Source organism: Atractosteus spatula, chromosome 19 (assembly GCF_055471065.1).
Source record: "Atractosteus spatula isolate fAtrSpa1 chromosome 19, fAtrSpa1.hap1, whole genome shotgun sequence".
NCBI classification, from domain to species: domain Eukaryota; kingdom Metazoa; phylum Chordata; class Actinopteri; order Semionotiformes; family Lepisosteidae; genus Atractosteus; species Atractosteus spatula.
Window position 1 is genome coordinate 3,193,952 of NC_142724.1, and position 21,028 is coordinate 3,214,979.

Consider the following 21,028-nt stretch of genomic DNA (forward strand, 5'->3'; position numbering starts at 1 on the left):
GTGGAGGGACACAGGGCAGCCGGGGCCCTCCTGTCAGATGGCGGTCTGGGCTCAGGTACGACATCTGGTGAGCCGGGGCGGGGGGGGACCAGAGAGTGGGACCTGCTCTTTTTTTCTGTTCCCAGACTGTGTGGAAGTTGACTTAAAATGGAGAGCAGGAGGCACTTTTTGATGCAAAGGGTTATGGGAGTCCAGAACAAGCTGCCCGGTCATATTGTTGAAGCCGATACCCGAGCTTCTTTCAGGAAAAGGCTGGTCAGCGTCCTTGGATTAATTAACTACCAAGAGACAAACTCTAGCTGGGCCGAACGGCCTGCTCTCCTTTCTGATGCTCAGACAAAGGGCTGACTGCGAGCCTGAGCCGTCTTCTGGACTCACACGATCCAGAACCCGAAACCCTCAGAGCAGCGTAGAGGTGACTGCTGCTGGGGAGAAACCAAACCATCGACCCCACTCTCCGGCTGAAAGACCGCAAACCTGGTTCCCTCTGGGCAGACACAGGCAGGCGCTGGCCAGGAAAAAGACACCTAGCGCTGGGTTTGAGGGAGGGCCGAGCCCAAATAAATGCCCTTTGTTAGCGTTGATTTCACTTGCGTACACAGATTGTGTATTTATAAGAATCAGAAAATATTCTGTGCCAAAAAGTTATTAAAAGCTCTTTTTTGTGTGCATATGATATCCTAGCCTTTGTCTGCGACTATATAAAAAAAAAGGTACAGAAACAGACAGCCAGGAAAGAGATTAAAATTCAGTGCCCTGGATTTTTAAACTGCCTTTCTAAACAATCAGGTGTTGCATGGGAGAAGTTATGAATGACCAAAGAAGACAGAGGGGTCTGTATGTACCAGGTAACCACCTATCTTGGCTCCCAAACAGGTATTTCAACAAAATCCAGTTATCCAGTACATTCGGCACAATAATGATTTAATACAGTTGGCAATCCCCAACAATGGGCAGAGAAGACGTGTTCCACAGAAGACCTTCCCTCCTCTTCACCACAGCTCCACTGAGTGAGCTCGGTCTCCCACTTTCATTATTCCAGTAAAAATGAAGGTTTGGCAAAGCACACCAGGGTCGGGGTTTCGGAGTGGCCTGCAGTGCATTGTGGGAGAGCAGCAGTAATGGCCTCTTGCCAGGACTTGACAGACAGCCCCGTCCCTCACCGCCGCTCTGTGACAGCTCTATAAATCAATAAAAAGACGATTCTGGACAAAGGCTGCTTTGCGCTGCTCAGGTCCCGACAGCGTATGCGACGCAGTTCCAGGACACCGGAGCCCGTGCCAGCGTGTGTGGCTTTAGAACCGGAGAGCGGGGACGTCCTGGGAGACAGCTGCTGTCTGCTGTTAAGAGCTGACAGATCCAGGCTGGAGCTAAATTGGAAGGATAAAAGGGGATGGAGCGCGGGGGGGGGGGGGGGTGTCTCAGAAAGTGCCTCAGGCCTCCCAGAGTGGTCCCATGAGGGGAGGAGGGGGGGGGGTATTGTTCCCCTCGGCTTCACTGGTGCAGAACCTCTGTGGAACAGTCTTGCTGACAAGTGCCTCAGGTTTCCTCCTCGGTTATCGCGCAGACCTCCGCCGGACCACACGGCCTGCCCCTGCCTCCTCCGCCCCCGCGCCCGCTCCCCGCACAAAGGCGCCATTGTCTCCCGGATACCTCGCCCGCGCCGCGCTTTTCGCCAGCTTGCGGAAGAACGCCGGACAGGACAGGACAGGACAGGGCGACGACGGGCCGCACAGAGCCCACAGAGCGACGACGGGCCGCACAGAGCCCTCCGCTCGCCCCGCTGACCTGAAGGCACAGAGCTGCCCATTCCCGGAAAGACAAGCCCTCGGACACGAACCGATCGAGCTGCGGCTAATTCCGCTCTGAAAAGCGGAAAGAAGACAATATTGTGGCTCTCGAGCAACCTGACACCTGCACAAGGCTCAGCAGCCGAAACACCGAGTGTCTTCTCTCGACTTTTCAGCACAGAATTAACCTCTGCTGGTTTCTTTGCAGGCAACACATGCCGTGCAGCTCCCAGCCAGATCTCTGCACTCTGATGACCCCCAGCCTTGACACAAGACCCAGGTGCCTGAAATAACTGGGCAGTTTCCCCTCCCGTACTGACCAGTGACCAATGGTGCTCAATTAGAGATCTCCAGGCTCTTGTGACCAATTTTCTGTTTCACACAAGCTGCCAACAAATGACAACACTGCTGCTTACGCAAACCGCTAATCAATAATATTGATCAATGACTGACTGAGAAGTCAATATGTGATCAGCAGGATTTAGAAGGTAAGCCCCCAGCGTGCCCCCACCCAGTCTGATGCAGCAGGGCTGTGCTCTGTTAGAGTGACTTTCAAGTCCCTCGCTGCTTATGTAACTGGACAAGGAAAGGGACAATTTAGAGCACTCGATTTTTAATTTAACACTACTTAAAAGCAGAGCCAGAGACATAAGTACCAACACTTATATCTTATAAGGTCCACTGGGACCTGCTATTTTCCACAGCAATGATATTCTGCATCCACCTACTTTGACAAGAAGTAATAACACTTCCAACTGATCAACTTTAAGACATGCTGTGAATACTTATTGTACTGCTCCATAGAACGTTATACAAATGCTAAATCCAATATACACCTTAAAATAGTTAGCTCTCTGGAAACTACCACCTGATAGAAACACAGAATGATCAAAAAACTGAAAACGCGGATCACCGTCAAACACAAATCATTTTTTGTTCCATACGGACTCCATATGCAGTCTGTAATTGAGTCTTTTACATCGCGACTCACCGTGTGTGCTCAGAGCTCCTCCAGCCGGTCCACCTATCAAGGTCCACAAAGACTTACAGTAGGATGACCACTCCCCTCACTGATGTCCACCTGAGGTGGCAGGACACAGCCCTGGCAGAGTGATCCCAGTTCAAACCAGTAACAAATCCTGGCCAGAGCTGGCTAGCAATCTCTAGCCTGCAGCATCAGGATTACAGAGCCAGGCTCAGTAACACAGGAGCCCTTTAAATTATACCTCTTCCACACTACCAAATAAAACAGCATGAGAGAAGGAGGACTAGTACGTAGTCCTGCATCTCTGGCTTGGCCCCAGAAGGCAATAACTGGCGACACCAGCATAGGAAAAAATAACAAGCATCAACAGTTTAGCTCAGGGCTTCAAATTCCTCCTCAGTTACACGGTTCCTCTTATTTAACTAACTGCATTTGAATGCTTTTGCACGTAAATACTAGAAATAATTTGGTTCATGGTTTAATGAACCACTCGGGTAGCAGCAGAAACCAGCAGACTCTAGGCCACGAGGAACAGAGTGCGAGTCTCCTGGCTCAGGGGGCCTTCAATATCGTTCAGGATACTGGCAATGCAATGCATGTGCCTCTTTGTTTTTAACAAAAGGACAAGCGCAAGGCACAGAAGCACTACACAGCAGAAAATCTTTCTTGGGAAAGGCTTTTACTAAACCGGCTCTGGGCCTGCTCCCTGCATCTTCTTCTGCATTCTGAACCCCTGTTTGTACTTGTGCTAGTTGTAGTTTTGTTACCTCTTCTCCTTGTTAACTTGTTTTTTCCGTAACTGTAAAGCGCCTTTAGGATTACTTTTCAAGCTGCGATATAAAATCAAGTTGATTATTATATTACAAAATCAAGTACAAACGCACCCCTATCGTGTTATAGAAAACGAGGGCGATGGTAGTGTTCAGAGCTGCCTGACTGACTGGCTGCCATTCCCTGAACTGTCAGACCTGCCCTCTTGGCACAGAGGTTAGGGTGAGGATTTCACACCCCCTCCTTCCCCAGATTCCTCATTTACCCCTTGGCCCTGCAACAAACAACCCCGGGAGGGGGAAAACTGACCCATCACCTTCCTGGTCCCCCACTGCCAGTGTCTGTGCATGCATGGCTCATATAAACTCATTAATGAAAAACAGTGCATGATTATGGGGTAGAAAGGATGTAACACAGAATGATAATTATTAAGGAAAAACTGTACTCCAACCACAAGCATATTGACACAAGAAAAAAATAGCCATTTGACAAAAGGCTCTGTTCACTTAGCTATGAGTCATCACTGGTTATTTAAAGACCGCATCTAGCAAAAAAAGTATGCTCAAGCAAGCCAGAAATATGTATGGCTTTGTGCATTATTTTTTTGTTTAAAAAAAGAAACGCTTTGTTGGCCTTAGCTAAAGAGCAAGGCTAGAAGAGGCTTTTCGGAGTATCAGATCACAGTGGCACAGAAACTGCTCCAGCGAATCATACTCAAGGTCTCCTAGCCCCTCCTGAGCAGGCTCTCTCTCCTCTGGCCAACAGCCAGGAAGACAGGAAAAAAGGTTCTCTCTGCTTGGTAGCCCGTCTCCCACAATACCAGCCAAGACTTACTTAATTGAAGGCCCATTTATTTATCTGCCCAGAGAGTAAAAACCCCCAGCTGTATCAATTACAAGAACACTTCTTGGAGGTAGATCTCATCTTTAGAAAAACAAATACCCTTCCACATTTTAAAAGCTCCCTTCTTCCACTTGTGAAGTATAGCAACACCTTTCTCCTCACTCACTCCTTAACCAAATTCTTTTTTGGATCCTGTATAACAATCATCACTCTAATCGGACTCACATTACGTCAAATTTGCACAAAGAGATCTAGATAATTTTTTTAAAAAAACCTCATACGCTAGAAAATATCCTAAACGCTCTTACAGTATGTTGCGCAATCAGGCATTGAGGTGGACGTGTATCTCTGAAGACGCTTGCAAGCCCTGCAGGAGATATGAATCTGGTTCTTTGGGCAGGAGTAAGTAAGAGGCCACAAAGCCCGGTTCTGGAGCACCTAGGTCCTGCAAGTTTCAGAGTCATTCAACAAAGAGCACTAATTTAAGAAGTCAAATCCCGTAAACCATATGCTTCCGTTATGGACCATGTGACTCAAGAAGGCTGCTTGTGATGTCAGAGTCCTGTGTCCCGACCCTGTTTGGTCCTTCTGAGAAAGACTACTGGGACTCCAGACGGTGTGCACGGAGCCCTGCGCTCACCTTCAAGCAGTGAAAGCAGGTTTATACATGTTTGTATTGCGTCAGGGCTGGTCCTGTCTCTGGTCCTGGCAGCCTGCAGGAGGGGCTCATCCCAGCGAAGACTTTGTGACGCAAAAGGACGGCAAAGCAAAATGCTCATGAACTGTCCCACGGTTTTTAAAAACTGCAGACTTGCAGTCGAATGTGCCAGGGATCCGGAGCGTTTAATCTCCACGCCCGTTCACTTCGCAGAGCAGTGTACTTTGCCGCTACGGTCTGTTCCTGGGGAGCGGATTACCGAAACGTGGCTTTCTCAAGAAGCTGTGTTTCTACCCCGAGAAAAACTGACATATGATCTCCACTGGGAATTTGAGTATTTCTGGGAGATCTGGTCACCCCTCTGGATGTACATTGAAGGCCTCCCCTCCTGATCCCTTTATTTGGTTTTTATTGGTTTGAGTACTGGAGCGCTGTACAGTTCTCCCTACAGGCCATAACTTGTGTATTGTGCGTTTTATTTACTTTTCTACGGACGGACTATCATGTTATTGCATTTTGAAAGATGACTACACTGTAAACTTGTTACGTATGGTCAAGGTTAAAAGCAAATAAAAAAACAATTAAAAACGCAGACTTTACGGTGAGCTATAAACCCAGCCGGACGCCTCCTCGAACATGCCGATCAAAAGGCACGTTCTCCACTCTGGCCCTTATCGCACCACAGAGTGGGCAGAGAGCCACAAAGAAAACACAGAAAGAAGAGTTGAGGAAGGTGGTGGAATAATGTATTTGGCCAAGATAAAGTCAGGAAGAACACTGCTTCCTATGAAAATATTTATCATTCCAGAAACCTTTTGGCTACAGAAGATTCAGGAATTAATTCATGTTTTCTTAGGGGAGGGGGGCTCTTAGTACAGGAAGGGGAATTCTCCCTGTTAGCCCATTCCCCTGCCCAGAGTTTTATTCACAATTTATTAGGCTCAGTTATACGAACTAATGAAAGGAGAGGGCTCTGAAAAAACTCCTGCTCGAGAGGGTCCCTCTGTTGCAAGTGTGCTTTCGGCTCAGAGAGCGCTAAATCATAATCACCCACACAGCCCTTCAGGCTGCCTCCCACTTTGGGGAACAACACTTACATCTTATAAGGTCCACAGGGACCTGCTGTTTTCCCTCACGTTCGAGGGGAAAAACTCAAGTTTCTGCTGGTCCTCCGTCACCGAAATAAAAATACCAGCCAGATCCGTTTCCTCCCGGCCCTGAAGGGGTCTTGCTGGCAGACTCGGGGGCTGCCGCTGCAGGGCTGAGCTCGGACACTGTCGGTGGTGGGCCCCTGCCATTTCAACGCAGACAGATGAAACCAGGAGCCACCAGCTATGTTTCATTTTGTACTTGCTCATTTTGACAGCGCTTTCCTTTTATCCCAGTTCAAATACATTCCCAGTAAACAAGGGAGGGATTCTCAGCAGACATTTTAAAACGTTTCCTCCAACAGGCGTTCATAGGTTGGCAAAAGCACACTCAGATCCACTAATCCCTCGCTCTGTCTGCTTAATCTCAGACGCTTTGAGGTGATTGCTCCTGAAAGTACTATATCAAGTAAAGTTAATTCTTCTTATTATTACAAGTATTCATTCATATCCCTCAGCCATGTCTCGGTCTGTGGCACACAAAGGTGAAACTTGCACATCCCAGAAGGCTTTTTACAACATGCAAAACTACACATAAAATCTCAGAAAATGTATATTTAAAAAATATGCTGGCTGGTATGTATATGTATAACTGCTCCAAAAGTGTTTTTATTGTGACATTAAACTTGCAGGCTACAGTCAAGAAATCAATAGAAACAAGAGCTCTGTGCCTTCTGTGATAAATATAATTTAGGACCAATTAAGCACGTATGCAATATATATAGTTTTATTCCTGGAACAGAGTAAGATGGTCTGAAATGTCTGGTTAGCCAAGCATATTGTTAGTCACAATATGGCCGCTGCATATATCAAGGTTTTCCAAGAGCAAACACGTGGAAAATTGTGATGTTTTTCCATTTAAAAAAGACCCTTCAGAGGGTAATTAATGAGATAAGGTTTGGCGGAGGGTAAGGGACAAGGGCTTCCGAGTTTTTCCCTGCTTCCCGGTGTCCCGGGGAGGCTGTGAAGACACCACAGCGAGAGGCGAGCAGGCGAGCAGGCGAGCGGCCGTGCCCCTGCTCACACACGGCTCGCCCTCTGCGCTGGCTCACCGACACTCCCTGTACGACGAGCGCACCAGAAGGGCTCCTCCAAAGGTGCTGGGCTTCTTTCAGCCAAATAACTGAAGTGATCTGTGGATGGGGACCACAGAGGCTCCTGGAGGAATGTGAACAGCTTCCCTTGAAAAGCGCTTAGCCGGGGGGCTCTCCAAACGGCCCTCAGTTCGGTCCGCATCTTCCAGCAGCAGGCAGGCCTGTGCCTGAACGGGGCAGTATCACAGGCCCGACTTCCACGGCGGATCAGAGGAACTGGAAAACTCATTCCCACCTCTCATGCGGGCTTATGGAAGCTGCAAACCAGAAGAAACTCTCCTGCATGTGTGTAGGATAAGCACTGATTACGGTGATTCACGTGAAGTCCTGCTGAAATTGTCCCTCATTTCCATGCAGCACTGAGTGAACTTTTTAACCATCTGTAGGACTCTTAACCCATTTTATGTTCTTACCATAACTAAGGTAGGTTGAACGTTTGCAAATGATTTAATTGATTAGTTGAAACTGAGCTGTCACCATTTCAGGTCACTGACTTGTGTGGCCTTCGCCGTACAGTATATAGCCAAGATACACGTATTGATGCCCTGCTCAGAGTTCAGCTATATTTATATTAAAATCCCGTACTTGTGGAGCTAGCGAGGAGCTACACCGAGGGACCGCCCTGGTGAGCGCCCGATTCAATACACTTGAAAGCTGAGTGTTTACGCAAGCTTTATAAATCAGTTTGAAATTTATATAGTCCTGGACAAAGGCTCTACAGTGCTAAACCATAAAGAGGCATTTGTATTCAGTTAATTTCAGGAGGCATTATTAAAGGTTTAGTCTTCAAAGACAAATTCTAAATATGTTTTTGAAACACGGTTCGCCACATAGTATACGCCACACTTTATTAAATATTCACAATAACCCGAGCAAGTTTATTTCGCTTAGTAAATTCGTAAAAGACTTATTCAAAATCAGTTTTTAAGGGATCACAAAATGCTCAATTACATCACCGGATCTCCCAGTCAATATTTGGAATTCGTTAGGAAAGTAAAAGTAGTTTTAATAGTTTTCGTGACCACTTGATCATTTCGCGGTTTATTGAAATGAACTCTGGTAAAAAAAAAATGTTTTTTTTTTTAACTTTTCTTCGTTTTCCATTCAGTGTACTAGATTTTTGATCGTTCGGGCTAAAATTGTTTCCTTTAATTAACGGTAAATTTTGTAAATATGTTTTATATATAGGCCTACGTTATTTGCGTATTTATCATACGTTTTAGCTATACAATGGTACACGGATGTATACTGTATAGAGGCGTGGTTGCCTTTTAAGAGTCAAGACAACTGAAAATGTTAATGAACTATATGTTTGTCTCAAATCAAACATCACAAGTCTTGTTTTGCTCGTGAGCCGAGATTAAAATAGTATTTGAGGTCTTCCTACAAAAAGTAACAAATCCTAAATTAAATTACACAGTTCTGAAAAATAATTTATACCTACGAGGCTCAAGTAATCTTCCTGTAAGCAAATACAAAAATCTTAAAGATAATGTATTTGCGTAACGTTTCTTATATATACGCAACAGTATTAATAGCCCTAATTTTACACGAGAGCTAAATTTTAGATGATAGAATTAAGGTCAAACGGATTAGCAGGTATTTTTTTACAATACCACGAGACTAAGTTATACGGAAATAAATGACACTGCAGTTTATATTTCGAGACCCCGCAATAAATTTGAAAATCTGGATCAAATACCAAACTGGAGCTAATTTCATAAAATCGAACCTAAGAAAGAATGTGAAATTCAAATGATCAAAACAGCATTGTTTCAGGAAAAAAAAATCTGGCAAACTACAGCGATGTGACTGTTTTCACAACGCTATTTCATAGCCGGTATATTATCATTGCTGTTAATTAGTTAAGGATATTTTGTTTGTTATTAAGGATAACAAATTATAGCATGTTCAATGTTTTGTCATTATAGCAGGTTAAAGATTTTACAGCATGCTTAAGATTTTGTAAGCTTTTTACAAAAACCCTCTATCATGATTCCTGCGCCCCTTTTCTGATTGGCCTGAACTTCTGCGAGTACTTTTTACATGCGTTGTCATTATTTACTTCGTGTTGTTCGAAGAATTTTTACAGACACTAAAACGTAAAGGGCAGGGTGAGAAACGGTTTTCAGTCGTCTCTCAATCAGCACGGTTGAAAAACGTGAAGTTTTCGGCGAAGACACTCACAGCGGTTTTTGGACTGTTCCCAGATAATAGACGGAGTCGGGTCCGTTTTCTTTTTTTTTCCATCCACAGGTCGCTTATTAGTCTTTGTTCTCTTTTATATTATCTATTTAACCGATCCACGAAAACATACAGATCTCTGTTGCGTGAATTGGTGATGGTTTCCATTAGGAGTGCCTCGATAATAATAAAAAAAACATGTCACTTACCATAATCCAGAAGGAAAAAGACCTCGGTGATTCGTCCCTTCAGTCGAGCGGCGCTGACACTCGGCGCTACTTCGTCCCCCGCAGGAAACTTAAGCGTGTCCAAAAACGATGTCCAGTCGCTCGTCCACTCCTGTCCTGAAACCACACTGCGTCTAAGAGGAGCTCTGAACGGACTCGCAGCGTGAGGTGTGACCCGGCGCTTCACGCGTCCTTCGTGGTTTGAGCTCGGTGGCTGTGGGTGTCGCGTCAGTCCTCACGCCTCACGCGTCTCCAAGAGCGCATCCGTGCGGAGCTCGGCGGAGAGACCGCAGGCAGGCGGCGCAGCTCGAACACACCTTCAGGAGCGGTTTGGCGAGCGGGGGAGTTGAGGCTAAATAACATCCCCAGACCCAGCCCCCTCCTCCTCGCTCCCTCCGCGTCCTTCCCCTCTTCTGAAAAGCCCCCCGAACCGTCGTGCGTGGGTGCGAGTGTGTCTTTCTATGAGGGTGGCGGCTAGGACAGTTTGGTGCGGGGTGCGGGGTGCGGGGTGCGGGGGGGGGGGGTGAGGCGACCGCTTTAAGTGCGGTGCAGCGCACAGTTAATTAGATAATAACGGCTTCTCTTCCCCCTGCCCAACTCGAGAGCCGAAGCCAGGTGCAGAAGGGCTCATTCCCGGACACTCCCGGCACCCCCTCGCGTCTTGATCGACTGAGCGCTCCCCCGACAGCGGTGTTTACCCAGAGGTGAAAAGACTGACCACTGGCTAGCCACTTAAAACGCTGCTGACAAACTCTTTAGCACTTCAGACAGGCGATTGAACGACACCCATATAATTAACCCACTGAAGAGCCATCAGTGAATCGAGCGCTCTCTCAGTCCCACAGCTTGAGTGAATGTTATCAGACGATGGGGCCCACAGAGCACTGACACGTTTTGTCTGAATTGTACCTTATCAGCAAGAGCTCTAATGACGTTTATTTAACCCCTTGAAGCAGAGATTTCGATTGCATACATCTATTTTACACAACAAGCCCTTAATGTGTGTAACCCTTGTGTGTTGGATCGCCGCCGTGTGCAAACACATCCGTCGATAACAACTGGTTGAAGAATTAAACAGGAACAAAAAAAAAATATCGCGAACAACCAGGTTTTTCATATCCTTGTATTACATTTAAAAAGTTCAATAATAAGGATTCGCAGGCCTTGCTTGCCTTACAATAAACATCCACAATAAAGGATAAATTCGATCAATTATTTGTACGTTTGCTAAGAGCACCTGCCGTGATTTTATAACCTTCACGATAAAGGTGTTTTTTTTTTCTTGCCAGACAATTCGTGTTCGTCTTGAAACCTCCGCCGGTTGGATCATGGGTTTTTCTGTTTTTACTTGCCCAAATCGTGAAATACAGAACAAAGGGGGGAAAACTACAGTACTGTACACACAACATAAACTCTCGGGTTACTCGCATTTCCTGAAATGTCCTTGGCAGCTACCAAGCCGCTCGCAAGAGTCTCGGTCCCCTTCAAGCCCCTAAAACGTGTCGCCGATCACGCTGGGTTTGCAATTTACAGTTCGGGTTTCAGCAGGAAAGCGCAAGAGGACACATGCCGGAGAGTCTGTGACCCGACGAAGCCCCAGAAGGCGCAGAGAGAGAAACGGCGGCCTCTCGGCCCGTCCGCGATGTGTCGTTTCCGCCCAACAGAAACCACCGAACAGCCTAAAGCCGCGTATTGTGCAACGCTCCATGATTGACAAGTTGAGGAGGACTGTTCTCCCCAATTTGTTTGTTCCTGCTCGTTCTCAAGCCCATTCAAATTGTGACGTACCAACTCAGGTTTCCGTTTCTTCAACAGGATTTATAATATCAAATAATAGTGAAAACAACTACGATAATAAACGTTATTATTATTATTATTATTATTATTATTATTATTATTATTATAAATTGTGTCCTGAGCTAGGTATATAGAATTTCCTTGCTCCTCTGAATTGTCTTGAAAGTCTCCTAAGCCTTTAGGGCAGATTAGACTTCAAACTTGTTTTTGTGTTTAATTGCGGTGACGCGGCCGCCCCGCACACGCGCGCCCGGCTCGCGGTGGCTCAGCCTGCTCGAGCTGGAGAGAAGCAGCAGGAGCAGCAGCAGCAGCATACTCACAACGCGGCAGCCCGAGCCGAGCCGAGCCGAGCCGAGCCGCGCCGCGTCCGAGAGCCGACGGGAGTCTTCTTGGCAACCCGGGTTCCAGAGCGCACGGAACGGAAAAGGAGATTGGGACAGGCGGTCCTACATAGCCCTAGGTGCTGTTGTTTGACTATCCCTATTACTCCAACGTCAAAGGGTGACTCGAGGAGGCTTATAGCTGTACCCGGTGGTTAGTTTGGAACACAGTCATCCCGAGAAGAGCGACGTCTTAGGCCCCTTGTCAACAGCCAACTATGACAAACTTCCATCGCCACCTTGTTGTTTGCTTTCCAAAGACAAACACAGAAGGTTGACGCCAGTTCACGCTCTTCATGGGCATTGACATCATCATCATCAGTAGTAGTAGTAGTAGTAGTAGTAGCACTTGCAGTGATGACAGAGTACCTTTATTTATCCTTTTAAGGGCCAAGAATCACAAATGCACTTTTTAATTATGTTTGACTTTTTTTTGTTTTTGTTTGGTATCTTGGCGCAACCAGAACCGCCCAGCCCTGCTGCAGTCCATTCCCACGGACTCTGGCGCCTCGATATCCATAAACTGCGTTCATGTCTGCATGTCACCGGCCAGCCGGTTTAAAGGAAATAAAAATACCTGTAAAACAGAAAAGTCGTCGTGGAAAAGTCCCGTAATTTTATCTGGAGCTCAGCGGAGTAATGTGATCCGCTGGGCCTGTCTGCCTCTGATTCACTTGCAGGGCAGGTGGGCCGATTCCATTGTTACCCAGAAATGCACTGCTGCAGTCATAAAGGAGCCTTTTGTCTATGGAGCCCTTTTCAGAAAGCACAGAGCTAGGAGTGTCCCATCTCTGAATCTCCAGGGCAGTGGGGACCCCAGGAATGGGTATTTCGCCTTTGCAGTGTTGTTGAGTTGCAGAGGAACAAGTTAAAGGTTTATTCCCTGCTGGAAAGAGAAGAAAGCAAACACAGCGTTTCGGCTGTGGAGCCTTCTTTGGTTGTGTGAGAAAGGCAGCAGAGACTTGTTGACTTGTGTTTGTCGGCAGAGTCTGTAGTTTTTCGCCAGTCACTGAAAAAGCAGCCCCGTCCTTAGCCACAGCATGACAGCACCGTGTCACGGCGAGATCACACCGGCCTCTTCCTCAGCTGTGAGCTGCAGACTGCTCTGCTCTGCCTGCGCAGCTCGTCACTGCTAGACCTCAGAAACCCTCGTTGACACAATCCCTCTTTTTACTGGCTCTCTGCCCTAACCTCAGTCCCAGCTTGCCTCCTTGGCCTACTGCCCTAACCTCACGGCCTCCCTGACTCTCTACTCTAACCTCAGCCCCACACTGCCTCTCTGGTCAGCTCTAACCTCAGCCCCACACTGCCTCTCTGGTCATCTGCTCCAACCTCAGGCCCTCCTGCCTCTCTGGTCAACTTTAGCCTCAAGCCCTCCTTCCTTCCTGGCTCTCTGCTCTAACCTGAGCCCCACACTGACTCATGGAAGAATCAAGGATACATCAAGTTAATTCAATAGCACGGCAAAGCCCAGAACAATCATGGCATGTCCTACAAGTCTCCATGAAAGCACAATAAAATGCACAGAAGCTCTTACGTGTCCTTCGGTCTTAAAACAATACCAGGAACTTGTGGTCAAAGAGCCGATGTACTGTAGCACATTCAGCACAGTAAACCTTTACTCAGATCTTTACACATTGATAGAGGGAGAGGTTATAAAACATCTCTCTCACCAATCAACCCCCAGTCTGAAACTTCGAATCAACATGAAATCCATGCTGAATGTCAGCCGTGCTACTAACAGTTAGAAAACAGGAAGAGCAGAGTGGCTCTCATCCTGAGAACCTGCAGGCCAGCTCCTAGGGTACCCCAGCACTGGGCAAAGGTCCAGAAGCAAGCGTCCCCAGACTTTCAGAAGCTGCTCTCTGTCTCTCGGCATTGACTGCCCACTTCATTCTATTACCTTCACTGGCTGGAATGTGGAAATGATTTCCTTAATTTTATAACGCCGAGGACCCCCTTTGGTTCAATTTTCACCCGTCATCATAAAAGCTGCAGTTGTACGATCGACTGTAACCATGTGTTTTTCCCATTGCTGTAGCTTTAATGCGTGGGTAATAAAAGTTCAATTTAACAGAAATTATAACAGATGTTCCAGACCGTAAACCTTGGATATAAACTCACTTTTAGGGAAGAAATTCTAGACAACTTCAACCTCAGCTGTACTTCTTATTACTTTTAACTTTTACCGCGGTCGTGGTCATTCCTTTTTATCTCTGTGAGAAGGCAGTATGGGAAAGGTGTCCCCAACGCCAAGTCCGCTGAGTCTCCCGAAAGAGGGAGGAGAAATCTCACACAATGAGATATTCCCTTCCTCAGCGGCCCCGCTGCCCTGCTCCCTGCAGAATGCAGTCCTCTCAGGTACTGCCGCAGAATGACATGTAGAAAGCTATAAAAAACACATGACTAATTCACTGGGACTCTCCACTGCTCTTTTCTATGGAAAGACGGAGTGTAAGTCAAACCCTGCTGTACAACTCTGTAAGCTCTACAAGCATAGTACGCACTAAAAGAAGAAGATGTTTCACAGACCTTTCGTTTGCTGTTTCAATTTCCGCCTGCATGCCTTCTTCACAAACTCACTGCTGCAGTGGTTATGATTTCCCCCATCAGCCTCGGGGCTGCAGTAGGTCTGCTTGCAGAGTTCCTCTCTCTCAGCAGGGCCTGGGGGCCTGACACCACATGCTGTCATAAACAGAGCGCTGCAAAACTGCAGCACGTCTGACAGGCTGTCAGTTACCAGGATGTTTCAATCACCCACAGTCATTCCTCCCTCCGATTTTTAATTTATTGCACTTCTCACACACCTGTCATTTAGACAGGTAGAAACGCTGAAAATGTGAACGTTAAACTGCAGCCCCACAGCAACAAAACATCAGCAAAAGTGTTTTTCGAATGACTGATCTGTTGATCTGTAGCAATCCAGCCTTTAATTCAATTCAACTGTTGTGAGGCAGGAGAAGAATGTTTTTTGTTACAGTCAGTCTGGTTTTTGCAGTCAAACCTTAAAAGATTTGCAGTTAAGTTAAACAATTCATAATTCATAAAACATAAAATCTTTTTATTCATTCATATGTCTGTTTAATTTATCAATGTTAGCTATCGTCTACTGATGAGTCCTTAATAAGGTCAGAGCTAAGTAATATGAATTCCTATAATTCATCCTGTTCTTCCAGCCTTGTATCTATGCACATGCAATTAAAAAGAACACAAGATCGTAAGGAGCAGGAGTAATCTGCACTTACTGTTGGGGATGCGTTTATTTTACTGACTGAGTGAGTGAGTGAGTGACAGTGCAGTCTATGTCTCCTGATTCATGAGATTTAGCAATGTAACCTAATAAACCCAGGTCATCTCTAGTCACTCTGGTTCAAGAAGAACGCTCCTGTGAGAATTTCAGCCTGGCTTGAAAGTTTGCACTGCACTGCCCCATTACCTGCATGCAGCAGTCCCAGAGAGGTGGGACAGCTGGTTCACAGCAGAGCTGCACAGTTCCCACGGCAGACTAGTGTGAGCTGGGCCGCAGGACTCGTCCAGCACCGTGTCAGAGAGGCGTGTCAGACACACTTACAGGCAATCACCGGGACAGTGTGACTGAATGGAATTCTTTCACACAGCCCGGCCATTGTCTGACAGAAGAGACAGTGTGGGAAATATGCTGAGTGAAATCATGCTTTTTGCTGTCTTTTTGCTGCACCAGGGATCACCTGTTAGGTATGAGCCCGTGTGAAAACCGAAATCATTCGGAGAGAGGGTCAGGGAGGTGTTGTGTGAAAGTGCTTCCATGCATTTTCAAATTCATTTTGCTTCGAATAATTTGCTTGAAATTAAGTGGCTCTGGGAAACAAAGAAAAGATGTAAAACAACCACCAACACCACTACTATTAACAAAACCAAAGACGAGCCCCAAATGCAACTTGCTTCTTTATACCACCATCACGTCTGTTTACTTCTCTTGATAGCAGTCAAATTTACGTCTCCACAGATCCAACACATCTCATGAAAATGATTCTGGGTGCACTGGAACTGGAAGGCAAACTCTGTGGCTGGCTTCCTTTTTCCTCTCGGTGGTGAGCTAAAAAAATCTCCAGCACCACAACTAACAACAAGGACAACAGACTCCCTGCTCCATTGATTACTGCCAGATCCCTTTGAAGATACAGTCTGAACAACCCTTTGGGCTCACATTGTGGGCAACCTCTCTTTAAAAAATATATATATTAGGAAAAGGTAAAAAAGAAGGTTCATTAATATTAGATCTGTCACCTTATAGCTGTAAAAATTTCATACTGTAATATCTGTAATATATACACTGTTTGTACTGCAGCAAAAATGATCACCGGCTGTGTTTTTCTGCATATTCAGATACCTGGCTTCTGTGTCTTTATGCACGCACGGTCATGTTTCATATACAGCACTTCTGTCAGAAATGATGTAATAGCTCCTAATTAATAAAAACACAAAAATCTAATACAGCAATGAGCAGTGAGCTGTCTGTTGCTTACCTAGCAGTTAGCTACATGCACGTGTGTGTGTGTTTGTGTGTATATGGAAAGGGTACAGAAATAGAGCCCACCCCCGCCCCAACCCCTCACCCCCCCAGCGTGTGCCCAGGCGGGGAGAGAGATGTGTTGATTTACAGCAGTGCTCTGCTCTCCAGTTTCACTCGCCTGGGGCGGCCTGTCAGGGGCTGACTCCTCACCGGAGACACCTCCTGAACATACGCTGGCAGCCCCTGGGAATCAGGCCCTGCCTCTGCTGCTTGGGGCCCCGATACGATTACAACACCAAGTTTTTTTAAGGAAAAAAAAAACTTTGTTATGAGGAAGAACGGTGTCTGGAGCTTCTGCCTCCGACAGACCCGCAGTTTTCACAGTACCGAAACAGGTCTGCACTTCGGCACGAGGCGACAGAGCATGTGAAGGATGAGTCTCTCTCCCGGCTCCACACTGCCCCTTACTGGCAGATGAGTGTTATTACGCTGTGTGTGTGCTACTCGCAAGGGGTGTGGAATTTTCCCCACAGCTTCTCAAACCTCAAGCTTAATATCTGGGGAGAAAATACGAAGTGGCAACAGGCGAATGTAACGTTCTGTATTCTTCAGTGCCATAAACCCAGGCCAGAAGCCCAATTCCTTCTTTCTACCAAAATGTTTCTGATATTTTCCCCAGACTCGCTCTGTTCAGTTTCCAAATCTCTCCTCCAGTGAAGGAAATGGAGCAGGTCTTGTTTTCACTTTTCTCTGTGCCACGTCCACGCAAGTCCCGGCTTTGCAGGTGTTGACCACAATGGTACATTTTCCTTACTGCGCATTGACATTAGAATCTCGGCTGGACGAATCAGTCATTTATCTACCACAAACACGAGCGTATATAATAAAAAATCTAGCCCCTTCTAATTACAATTGCAGATGCAGGATACATTACAGAGCATTGTCCTGGCAGTGCTACAGAGAGTCAGCAATAGCTTTCCTTTACGAGTGCAGAAGTGAAACGGGGCCTGCTGGCTGCCGTTCGAGCAAGAGGACACCCACCCAGCATGAGGTCAGAGGCAGCTGCAGACAAACTGTGCCACCCACAGCTGCTGGAGGAGCCACCAGGGCAGGGCAGGGCACAGGGCACAGGGCCCACGAATCGCATGCCAGAGTCCCAGGAGGCATTGCCCCCCCATCGCAGAAGATCATCTTCTGCACACGTCACCTTTCAGGTGTTTTTAGTGTTTCACACGCTGCACTCAAGCAAGGGAAGTAACTGGGAAGCTGAGATATCAAGTGTTTCAGAATGCAGTTTGCTGTGTGAAAATTTAGTCTGAGGACATTACTGAGTCTGAGGACTACAGCCTGGTGGATTACTGAGTCTGAGGACTACAGCAGAGTGCATGAGGAGTCTGAGGACTACAGCCCGTAGCATTGCTGAGTCTGAGGACTACAGCAGAGTGCATGAGGAGTCAGAGGACTACAGCACAGTGCATTAATGAGTCTAAGGACTACAGAACAGTGCATTAATGAGTCTGAGGACTACAGCACAGTGCATTAATGAGTCTGAGGACTATGGCACAGTGCATGAGGAGTCTGAGGACTACAGCACAGTGCATTAATGAGTCTGAGGACTATGGCACAGTGCATGAGGAGTCTGAGGACTACAGCACAGTGCATTAATGAGTCTGAGGACTATGGCACAGTGCATGAGGAGTCTGAGGACTACAGCACAGTGCATTAATGAGTCTGAGGACTATGGCACAGTGCATGAGGAGTCTGAGGACTACAGCACAGTGCATTAATGAGTCTGAGGACTATGGCACAGTGCATGAGGAGTCTGAGGACTACAGCACAGTGCATTAATGAGTCTGAGGGCTATAGAACAGTGCATTGACGAACTTGATTTGAACTGCTACCATACCTATATCTTCATATCCTGTGACACGTATTTAGTGAATAATTTACAAATTCTCTGCACTTCTTGTCTTACCCAAATAATGGTAGTAGTATTAGTAGTAATCATGTGCAGGTTTTCAAAAGCCAAAACCATCCTAAGAATATTACACACCCAATGCAATTTGCTAAGGACTCGGAAATCAATGCTACAATGTGTCAGCAATTCCAATCAATAGAGAGCAAGACATACATATGTCTGTGTGGATCAGGGAGTTCAGAGGTGTCCGTGCTCTCTCCTGGAGCTGAAGGCACCTCAGGCCGGCCTTCTGGTGTCCCTGACAGGGTGGGTTGAACCACTTGGGTTGCACTGCGTTAATATCGAGCTGGACTGTCACATCCCCCACACCTCTGCCCCCCGGGACGTTAAAAATTCATCACTGCCTTGTTAACAAGGGGGACAGACAGAACTGATCGGAGGGACTCTCTTGGTCATCATTCTTCCAATGTGCACATCACACTGGCAAAGGCAAAATAGATACACCAACAGTATTATCAGAAAAAAATCCTATATCTCTTCAGTCTATGCCTTGTTTGGAGCCTATGTCTGAATATAAAGTATTTCATGAATAAGCCATCTGCTCCGAATGAAATTCATGTTTTCTCCACGATATAAAAGAGGAAATGTGTTAAAACTGCTTTTTGATGCAGCTTAAATGTTTATTAAAGAAAGTTTTGAAGGAGGCCGGAGGGCTGTGTGTGGAAGGGGTGGGATTCTTGATAGGACCCCTTTGGCCTTCTGGGAGAATCGCCGCTCCCCAGGCTGGCGTGCACGGGAGACACCAGCGTCTGTGAAAGACGGATGAGTTACGGGAGGGGAAAGGGCCGAGGCGGAGAGCTGTTGGATGTAACCCATACCTGTTGTCTCAGGTGTGCCTTGTGCCCGAGGAGGCTGGGGGTTGCGAAGGCGGGGGGAAGCCAGGTGAGGTAATGTGCCGTTTCCTGCCCTTGTGCCTGCTGGCTCCAGGCTCTGCGCTCTCCTCGGCGCGTCACTGGACACGCCAGCCTGGGGGGGCTCAGGTGGGGCCGGGGTCCTCTTCGTTTCTGTATCCTTCGAAAGAGGAAGCTCTAATATAACTGCTGCATACACCTGGACAGATATTGCAAGGTAACCACACCTCCACCATGGCGAAGCATAGCCAGACTGAACATTTACTACAGTAACTTTTATAACAGCTTCTCCCCTACCCAAAACCCCCTGAGCTCCAGATCCTCAGAAGTCTCTTTCTGGAGCCATTCTGCCCTTTGAAGTTGTTTTTTTTCTGCTCCAGCACTGTTTTCAAAGGAATTACGGTTTCGGCTCTCACCCCCCTCCTCCACCTCCGAACATTAGGGACGGTTTCTGTGAATTTCTGTGTTTGTGTTTCCATGTGTCCTGGCTGCAGAAGCATCACGCCACACAGCCCTGCTCCTCGACCCTGTGGTCTGCCTCCTGCTCCATGTGTTTATGACCCTGTCTGTGGAACACTCTAAAAAACCACACATAATTAGAACAGGCTTGGGGAACTTACTGAATTACCCCTTCGCTGCCCTGAAACAATTTTGAATCCCGAAAAAAAAGCCGTATGCTGTATTAAAAAGAAATCCACTACTACAAGACATTTAATCTCAAAACCATTTAATTGACATTGTAGGCTTCTTTATACGAGTCTTATCCTTGTATCCACATGCTGTTGGTACAGTATCATAAAACCTCTAAAACAGGAGCAGCCCGATACCGTGGCTGTGCCCGATTTTAAATTGCTGAGATAAGACAGTTTTCAATCACGAAAAATGTGTATATATTTTTTAAAAAGCACTCTCGGGTAGTCCCTGTCAAAATCTATCTCCGGTCAGCCAAACCTCATGAAGCATCTCAGCCAAACATGTCCTAAGCTCCACTTCCATGGAGCTTGAAAACACAAAAACAGACGTTCGTGTTACAGCTCTGGGGTGTTATAAATGGGTAGGAAATGGATGCAGTTGGAGAAGGTCAACGTGTTTGCTCCAGGGTTTAAGATTCGTAGAGTCTCTGTCCCACCACTGTCAGGGGGTGGCTCATCTGCTGTCCCTGATGGTTTTGGGTTTGTCCAGCTACTGTTGGCACCCAGGCTGTAACCCCTTCTCCCCTGGCTGCCCACGACCCTCTGTCAGCCCACTGCGTGGCAGTGTGCGATGTAGAAGGGGAATGTTACTAGCAAGACAGACATCAAAACACTTGGGCCTCTCTCCCTTCCGCCAGGCTCCTTTAAACGTGTTAGGAGACACCAAGCATGAGGGTCATGGGAGAAGTACGTGATGCTGCATAAGTACTGACGCAGCTGGGCTGGACTGAAAGGCTCGGTCCTTACAGAACTGGCCGCCGACGAGAACACAGCAGCTCACTCTGCTGCAGCTTTGGGTGAGACCCAGAAACACTGCAAATAAATACGCTGACACCCCATTTGAAAACATTGGCTGATATCTCAGGAACCTGCTGCTCACAGACCGAGGCCTAGACCTATTGTTTTCTGGCCTAGACCCATTCTTGCAGCAGGCAATCAGTTTCTCAACATGTGACTTGAAGTGGCCCATGGCTGTTTCCTTAGTTATGAGTGCAGTTTAAAGGCACCTTCAGGCGGTGCAGGATAGCGTCTCTGTCCTGGGACAGGGTGACTGTGGCTGCAGCTTAGGAGTCTGATTAATGGAGCTGGAGATCCGCCCCCCTCCTCATCCCTGCTGGACGCTATCTATTATTAATGA

At 46.9% G+C, this 21,028-nt stretch overlaps 1 protein-coding gene across 6 annotated transcripts in view; it reads right to left on the reverse strand.

Annotated features, from left to right (window-relative positions):
- Positions 1-19,198, reverse strand: part of eya2 (EYA transcriptional coactivator and phosphatase 2) — a 44,751-nt gene extending 25,553 nt beyond the window's left edge. For 3 of the 6 annotated variants that reach the window (XM_088937453.1, XM_088937451.1, XM_088937448.1), the window contains exon 1: positions 9,683-10,016. The gene's annotated coding sequence lies outside the window, so the exon portion shown is untranslated. Of the gene's footprint in view, positions 1-9,682; positions 10,017-19,165 lie in introns of those variants that run through there. The other 3 variants (XM_088937454.1, XM_088937452.1, XM_088937450.1) reach the window with 2 other exon arrangements.
- Positions 19,199-21,028: the final 1,830 nt, after the last annotated feature.